We start from the raw sequence: 9729 nt of genomic DNA on the forward strand, positions 1-9729 counted from the left end.
ATTGTTTGTCGTGGAAGAGGTGATATCATGTATTGTAAGTCAGTGTGTTTGAGTGAATCCTTGACTGCTGCAAGAAAATTAGGGATTCTTTCGAAATAAAAATCATTGCCTCAGTGCAGAACCGCAGGCGTGTGAAATTATTTGTCTGCGAAAATAGCAGCCACATTCTGCTGTCAGTGACTGAGCTTGACTTCCAATGTGAAGTTGATTCCTATCTCGGGATCCCTCTCCCCTGCATCGCCTGCCTCCCAGCTGCTTGTAACAGTGACAGACTCTGTGACAGACTGAAATGTGCGTGAGTTTGTATGCTGAGAGGGAACTTGACCTTGCCCATTCTCCCCCCTTTGTGCACGGATTTGATGGTTACAGGATCAGCAGAGCGAGCAATGGTCAGAAATGATTCTTTGTGCAGAAAAGCATGACAATACGGTGGGGCGGCACAGTGGCGCAGCGGTAGAGTTGCTGCCTCACCACACCAGAAACCCGGGTTCGATCCTGACTACAGCTGCTGTATGTACAGAGTTTGCACGTTCTCCCTGTGACCACGTGGGTTTTCCTCGGGTATTCCGGTTTCCTCCCACACTCCAAGACGTACAGGTTTGTAGGTTAATTGGCTTCTGTAAAAACTGTAAATTCTCCTTAGTGTGTAGGATAGTGCTGGTGTACGGGGTGATCGCTGGTCAGGGTGGTCTCTCTGGGCCGAAGGGCCTGTTTCCGCACTCTGTCTAAAGAAAAGGCTAAAGTCAGTCAACCATAGCCAATTGTTGGGATCCATTATTTGTACCCCGTTGGGTGCTTGCTGTTGGACAGTTGGTTTAATGGCTTGAAATGTGTACACAGAGTTCCAGGACACATTTCTCAACTCTAAGGTCGACACAAAAAGATGGAGTATTCCTCCAAGCCTCTGCTATCCATATACCTGTCTAACTGTTTCTTAAATGTTGGGATAGTCCCGCCCTCCACTACCTCCTCTGGCAGGTTGTTCCACACACTCACCGCCCTTTGTGTGAAAAAGTTACCCCTCAGATTCCTATTAAATCTATTCCCCTTCACCTTAAACCTATGTCCTCTGGTCCTCGATTCACCTACTCAGGGCAAGAGACTCTGTGCTTCCACCCGATCTATTCCTTTCATGATTTTATACACCTCTATAAGATAATGCTATAATGCTTTATCACTATATTCTGTACTCTGGTATTTTTCTCTTTGCACTACCTATAATACTTGTGTATGGCTTGATCATACTCATGTATGGTATGATTTGGTTGAATACCATGCAACCTACATTTTTCACTGTATCGCGGTACACAAGTCAATAATCAACCCATACCAATAACAGTCTTATCAAGAAATAGTGATGTGTATTGGTCTCAGCTGCACTGGCTACTAAACAAAGGAAACCATCAATGAATGAGGTGTGAGATGACTATGATAGCTTGGGAAACTATATTAAAAGGTATGACAATCAATGAATAGTGGCTGACATTTGGACAATTAGTATATAGTTTAGAACAAATATATATCTCTAGAAAGCACAAAGGCACAACAGGAATATGGTCCAGCATCGGCAAACAAACAGAGTTAAAGATAGTATTAGATAAAAAGGAAAGGGACAAAGTCTGATGGGCATCTGGGTCGGCATGGACTAGCTGGGGTGAAGGGCCTGTTTCTGTGTTCTTCTAGACAGTTCTGGTCGCCCCATTATAGGAAGGACGTGGAGGTGTTCGAGAGAGTGCAGAGGAGGTTTAGCAGAATGCTGCCTGGATTAGAAAGTTTCAGCTACAGGGAGAGGTTGGATACATTTAATTTGTTTTCTCTGGAGCGTCGGAGGTTGAGGGAACATTTAACGTATATAAGTAGTGCATAGAGTTATAAGAGGCATAGATAGGGGAGACAGTCAGAATCTTTTTTCCAGGGTGGAAATGTCAAAGACTAGGCATAGTTATAAGGTAAGAGGGGATAAGTTTAATGGAGTTGTACAGTTTTTCTACACGGAGAGTGATTGGGGCCTGGAACGCACTGCCAGGGGTGGTGGTAGAGGCAGATACAATAGTGGCGTTTAAGAGGCTTTTAGATTGGCACATGGTAGCACAGGGAATAGAGGGATATGGATCATGTACAAGCGGATTAGATCAAGTTAACTTGACATCATGTTCAGCACAAACATTGTGGGCCGGAGGGCCCGTTCATCTGCTGCATTGTTCTATGTTCTATGACTCTATGACTTTAAAAGGTTTATATTATTGCCAAAAGGAGCAGTAACCTGAAGATTGGGGGGAAAAAATCTATTCGGCAAAGGAAGACCACGGTATTGATCAAAGAATAGAAAGGGTAATCTGGAGAGACACAAAACAACAGACTGCAAAAGCTTCACTGTGTTTTAAATGTAAAGGATAGTGGTAATATCAGTGGGTCCCCTGCAGACTGAGACAAGAGAATAAGGAAATGGTAGAAAGATTAAACAAATATTTTATTTTTATTCATGGAAGAAAACGTTTTATAAAAACCCTGGAAGGAGTGAAGGCCGGGAGTTCTGGAGTCATGGGAAAAGAATGCTGAAAAAAATTAGCTTCAGTGAAAAAAGTAGTGGAGAGATGAATGGGGCTAAAAGCGGATGGATGCCCCTATCTGATGACATGGGCAGAGGGTTTGAATGAAGAGGGTTTAAGATTGCTGTGGTTGAGCCAGTGATCAGGACTGGCCGAGAACCTAGAGCCAGGCCTAGAACTTGATTCACCAATGGCCATCCCGACCCTAACACTCTGGCACAGCTGTTACCAGGCAAGTGAACCATCCTACCAACAACTAGAGAGCAGTCCTGAGCTATTATCTACCTCATTGGAGACCCGCACACTATCTTTGATCAAACTTTACTGCACTTTATCTTGCACTAAATGTTATTCACGTTATTCCCTTTTATCATTTATCTGTACACTGTAGATGACTCAATTGTAATCATGTATTGACTTTCCGCTGACTGCTTAGCAGGCAACAAAGGCTTTTCACTGTATCTCGGTACACATGACAATAAACTAAGCTCAACTCAGCTAGTAGAACTGCTACTTCACACCTTCAGAGACCCGGTTTCAATCCTGACCACTAGTGCTCTCTGTGTGGAGTTTGCATGTTATCCCTATGTCTTCCGGGTGCTCCGGTTTCCTCCCACATCCCAAAGACACGAGGGTCTGTAGGTTAATTGGCTCTTTATAAATTGCTTCTGGTGTGTGGATGGGTGGTTAAACTTGGGGGGATCTGAGGAGATTGTATGAAAGACTAAAATGGGATTGACACAGGATGAGTGTAAAGAGGCGCTCGGTGGAAGGCAGAGGCTCGATGGGCTGAATGGCCTCTTTCTCACTGTATGACTCCCTGACAATGTGAAGCAAGGTGATGTGGTTTTTCTTTAGAGTCATCGAGTCATAGAGTCTTACAGCGTGGCAACAGGCCCTTTGGCCCAACTTGCCCACACCGGCCAACACGTCCCATCTACACTAGCCCACCTGCCTACGTTTGACCCATATTCCTCTAAACCTGTCCTATCCATGGACCTGTCTAAATGTTTCTTAAAAAGTGTGATAGTACGTGTCTCAACTACCTCCTCTGGCAGCTGGTTCCATACTCCTACCACCCTTTGTGTGAAAAAGTTACCCTTCAGATTCCTATTAAATATTTCCCCCCTCACCTTAAATTTATGTCCTCTGGTTCTTGATTTCCCTACTCTGGGCAAGGAACTCTGTACAGCCCCTTATGGTGGGCAAGGAAGAAGATAATCAGAGAGACCAGTAATGCCAGTCTCAACGGCAACCCCCAAATTCTCAGGATTGGGGTAACTCAGAAAAAGCACGAGATACCATGTGGGGTGCACTTGAAGGTCAAATAATGTGATATACTTGATGTCTAAGCTGACACACGAGTATGTCCCACTGCAGGCAGGGTGACTGGATATACCTGCACACCTTCAGGAGGGTGAAGCTGCTGGGCGAGTTCTCTGGGAAACGTACAGTAAAAAAAGCATCGTGCAAGTGAGTTACAAGGATGTCTCTGAGCCACATGCCATCTGGTCACAGACCCCCACAGATGGCGTGAACAGGCAGCCCCTGCCTGTATGTTTGCCTTTCTCCACCCAGCATACGGGAAATATTGAGCTGGATATTAAATTAGCTCAGTAAAGAGTTTAAACTCGGCTGGGCTTGGATTGAGCTTGTTATGCTAACCGAAAAGGGAGCTTGGAACTCGCTATTCAGCAGGTTGACGCAGAGGTCTAAAGGTGCATGAAGTTCACAGGCCCTTGCTTTTGTCATGCTAATGCCCGAAGAATAAAAACACACACACACAGACTTCAATGGACCATGAAATTCAAATGATTTCTTCGGGAGTGTCCGTTAAAAAGTCTCATGTACCCAGTAAGGAGGAGGGAAGGAGAGAGAAGGAATATTTAAAAATTAAGAAAGACCTTGTATTTTTGTGTCCAGAGAAAGTTCGAGGGTTGTGGGAGGGGGGAGGAGGAATGTGCTTTTCTAAACCTGCTTTTGGTCAAACAGAGTTTGGAGTTGCATATCAGACAGACTGTGCTGTGTGTACAGGTTACACAAAGGAGCCCATTATAATCGCTGGAACGAATGCTGGGCCTTGAGAATTTAAAGATGTCCAGACAGTCTAGCATTTAATTTCACTCCACGAACAAAGAGAAGATGGATGGACCATGGGTATGCGCACACAAAGAGCTCTGCGGAATCTATTTTACAGCAAACACAATTCATAAATTAGCTGTATGAACTAGATGTTCCCTACAGTTGGACCTCCTGCTGAGTCTGTTTATTTTGTGCTCCCAGTGGCGCTTTCAGGGAGAGAGGGATGGCTTTGCGATGAACATTCAGCTATTTCCATTGGTCTTAAAAAACAGAAACCCTGCACTAAGCACGAACGAACGATACAGGAAATATGCCAGGCTGCAGCAGAAAGCAGCAGAGCCACAAGGAGAATGGCACAAAAAGCTGGAGTAACTCAGCGGGTCAGGCAGCACCTCCGGAGGAAAGGAAAAGGTGACGTTTCTGAAAAAGGGTCTCGACCCGAAATGGCTCCTATTCCTTTTCTTCAGAGATGCTGCCTGAACCACTGAGTTACTCCAGCTTTTTGTGTCTATCTTCGGTGTAAACCAGCATCAGCAGTTCCATCCTACACATCTTGTCAGAGCCACAAGGAGATTTCTTTATAATATTTTAGGCTCTGTACAAATAGACAGAGGGAGTGAAGATAGTTGGACCTTTGGAGAGGAGGAGAATTCTAATTGATACTTTTATCTTTACAGTTTCTAAATATGGGAACTACAAAACGGGAATGGGAATGTTCCAGGGATGGTCTGGACGTGTTTGTCTTACTCTCTTCATGGTCAGTCTCAGACTGGCCATCGCCGGCAGGGCCATGTTCATTAACCAGACCACAGCCTCACCGAGACAGAGTGGCCAATCTCCACCAGTATCATAGGGTCCTGCCTTCCCCTCCCCATCTCCGTGGTCTCACCAACCCTCCCCCCCCCTCCCTATCCATGACCTCTCTGCACTAAACCGGTCTTGCCCGTTTTCATGGCCAGTTGTGCCCAGGGCTGCCAGGACCACAAGCTGGCAGTCAGAGGTGGTGGTGTCTGGCAGTGCCAACCTGGCAATCTCTTGACTATGCTAAGCCATGCGGTGGGATGAAGACTCTCGGCTTCTGGATCTTTGGCCCAGTTACAGAACCCCTGCTTAGTTGAAGAGTCCCTGGCTGCATCAAGCAGCAACTCATTCCATTGATGAGGGTGAGCGGGAGAGACAACCCTCAGGCCACAGCCAGTCGCTCAGCAACTGGCCTCTGCAACCCACACCCTCTTTACAGCGCGGCCGACCCGAAGTTTCAAAGCTCTTGGATTTTTTTTAAATTTTCAATAAACCCCTAGGATTGTGCACAGTCTCCCGTTTCTGATCAATAGAACTTTATTTATCCCAGGAGGTCTGTGTTACTCACTGGAGGGGTGTGGGGAAGCGGGCCAGACCAGAGTTTGTGGTGCATCACTCTGAGGTGGAGAGGAGGAAGCACTTCAGATGTGGGCAGCTGCCACAGTGGGGGCTGTCAAGGGGGACTGAGATTCAGCTGTCCCTGGAATCAGAGGCCAGCCCGCATACACCAGACAATGGTATTCAGACTGACTGTTAATTCCGATGATTGAATTAACTGGATTTTAATTCCTCGTCTGCCATATGTTCGTTTAAAAGATTGATTGATTGAAAGATACAGCATGGAAACAGTCCCTTCGGCCCACCGAGTCCACACCCACCATCGAACACCCGTTCATGCTAGTTCCATGTTATCCCACTTTTGCATCCATTCCCTACACAAGGGGCAATTTACAGAGGCCAATTAACCTACAAACCCACACGTCTTTAGGATGTGGGGGGAACCCAGAACACCAGGAGGAAACCCATGCAGTCACAGGGAAGACCTGCAAACTCCACACAGGCAACACCAAGGTCAGGATCGAACCTGGGTCTGTGACACTGTGAGGTAGCAGTTCTACCAGCTGCGCCACTGTGCCGTCCACTAATGTTAATTTAAACTCATGTCTCCAAATCTTTAGTCTGGTCCTCCAGGCAGAGGAGATTAGTTTAACTTGGCATCATGTTCAGCACACACACTGTTCCTGTTCTAAATTCTAAACATTAGACTTTACCTCTAATTAATGTCAGAGCATGAGGTAAATATGAAGAGAGATTAGGCACACAGCACCTCTACTCCCTCTCAACCATGGAAGGATGAAAGGTGAATGCAGCAATTATTTACTATTTATATTAAAGGGCAGGAGGTGGGGGGCAGAGGAAGGCATTAACGTTTCCTGATGACATGAAGGTAGGTGGGAGCACATGTTACAGTGAGGATAGTTAGACTTCGCAATGGTAAGTTGATAGGTTGAGTGAGTTGGTGAAAACTAAGCAAGTGAATTATAATGGGAAGTGTGAGGTCATGCACTTTGATAAATGGAGGAAAAATAGACCATTACATAGATACATAGAAAATAGATGTAGGAGTAGGCCATTCTGCCCTTTGAGCCAGCACCGCCATTCAATGTGATCATGGCTGATCACCCACAATCAGTACCCCGTTCCTGCCTTCTCCCCATATCCCTTTATTCCGCTAGCCCTAAGAGCTCTATCTAACTCTCTTTTGAATGCATCCAGTGAATCGGCCTCCACTGCCTTCTGAGGCAGAGAATTCCACAAATTCACAACTCTCTGTGTGAAAAAGTTTTTCCTCGTCTCAGTTCTTACCGTTTTCCCTCGTCTCAGTTCTCAGGCTTACCCGGATGGAGAGAGATTTGGAAGGAGTAAATTACAGGGATCTAGATGTTCTTGTGCATGAATCATAAAGTTAGCAGATGCAGCAAATGTGCAGAAGGCAAGAGTCGAGATCATTTATTTGTCATATGTACCGGCAACAGAACAATGAGATTCTCATTTGCTGCAGATTTAGAAGTTGATTAATACCATAACACACAGATAAATAAACAATTATCAGTTATGTAAAAATATTATAATCAGTAATACCAGGTAACCAAACCATAATAGGATCAGCCATGATCACATTGAATGGCAGTGCTGGCTCGAAGGGCCGAATGTCCTGCACCTATTGTCTATTGTCTATTGTCTAATCATGTGAAACCAAAGTCCATAGTGCTGGGTGGTTAGTATTGTGCAGCATTCAAGAACGTGGTGATGCAGTGTGCAATAGCATATCGACCTTTATTGCAAGTGGGTCAAAGTTTATAAATAGAGAAATATTATTGAAATTGTACAACGTGTTATGGAGTCACAGAGTCATAATCATGCAATATGGAAACAGGCCCTTCGGTCCAACTCTTCCATGCTGACCAAAATCTCCCATCTAATTGAGTCCCATTTGCCTGCATTTGGTACATATCTCTCTAAACCTTTCCTATCTATGTATCTGTCTAAATGTCTTTTAAATGTTATGATTGTAACTGCCTCAAATACCCCCTCTGGCAGCTCTTTCCATATACCCAAAATCCTCCGTGTGAAAAAGTTGCCTTTCAGATTCCTATTATATTTAACCCATCGGACTTTAAACCTATGTCCTCTGGTTCTTGATTCCCATTCCAAGGTATACCTTTATTATATGTATTCATCATGAGATTGGGTCATCACTGGCAAGGCCAAAATTTACTGTGCCTCCAAAACTGCCCTGGAGAAACTGAGATACATCCCAGAACCACAGCAGTCCTCCCAGTGAAGGTGCTGCCACATTGTTGTTGGGGACGGAGTCCCAGGAGTTCCACCCAATAACCTAATGACAACCCAAGGGCCAGCTGAAAGAGGGTCCCGACCCGAAACTTAACCATTTTCTCCAGAGATGCTGCCTGACCCACTGAGTTACTCCAAAATGTCTTTGGTATAAACCAGCATTTGCAGTTGCTTTTTATCACCAAAGGTACGGTGATACATTTCCAATTCAGCGATGTGCCTTACTTCTGACTGGGCTTTAGAATTGGCGGGAACCACACTAACTTACATCCAGGACAACAAGGGAGAACAAAACACAAAGTGCCGGAGGAACTCAGTTCGGGCAGCATCTGTGGAGGGAATGGACAGATGACGTTTCAGGTTGCGACCTTCAGACTGACATCGGGCAGAGAGGCAGTCACATCCCCAGAAAGACTTTGAGAAATTAGAAACAAATAGTTGAAGAAACTGGGAGAAGAGCTATGCTGGAGAGAGAGAGAGAGACAATGGGTTAACAGTGGAGATAAATAAATGATAGAAAAGTATCAAGCAACATAGGAAGTTGAAAGGGAGAGACAGAAGCAGAGGGTGAGGGGTTGTGGGCGGACAAGGGGCAGCATGGAGGCAGGGAGAGACTACAACAGGCACCACAGTAGGTGATATGCAGGAGAATATAAGGTAAAGTGGAAGTAACACAGGCAGAGAGCGAGAGAGGGAGAAGGAGAGGTTGTTGTCAGGTAATATTTGCTTTGGTGGTGACTCAGTCTTCTGCAGTTCTGGGGAAACATCTAACAAGCAGCCGAGGGATTTGTGTTGCCTGAACATGCAGAAAAAGAGGGAGAGCGTGTGTGTGTTTGAAGAGACAAGCAATTATAGTCAGGCCTGCAAACTCTGCCCCCAGCACATGACTGGTTCATTCTGCTTCATGTCGAGGGGATCTAAGGCCAACATCCCAACACTTCCCTGTGGCATTGGAGTTAGCTCACACAGTTCGGACGGACTGCCTTCTCCCCACATGTGTGCGACTACACTTCATTCCTTTCCTCTGTTGCAGCTCTAAAATATCAGAGCATTCCCCAAATAAAACTAATATTTGTGCAACAATGTAAAGGAAATGCTGGGATATTGCTCAGCAAACCATCCCACTCAGAGCATCCAGGGGAGTTCATCTGGTTGTGCATAAAATGGTTGTTCGTACTGGTTCTGATAATGAAAGAACAACCCAGAGAATGATGAGTGGAAAATGTGAGTTCAAATCCTAACACCACTGTTTGTAATTCACTTTTGGTTAATTAAACAAGTACAGAAGTTTCAAAGTTCATACCAGTAGTGGCAAGCACGAGATTGTAATCATAATTAGTCTTTTAACATGCAACAAAAGATTTTCACTGTACACATGACAATAATGTTCATAAGTCCAAAAGTTCTAGGAGCAGAGTTAGGTCATACAGCCCATCAATCT

The sequence above is a fragment of the Rhinoraja longicauda genome, chromosome 28 (assembly GCF_053455715.1).
Source record: "Rhinoraja longicauda isolate Sanriku21f chromosome 28, sRhiLon1.1, whole genome shotgun sequence".
Classification (NCBI taxonomy): Eukaryota; Metazoa; Chordata; class Chondrichthyes; order Rajiformes; family Arhynchobatidae; genus Rhinoraja; species Rhinoraja longicauda.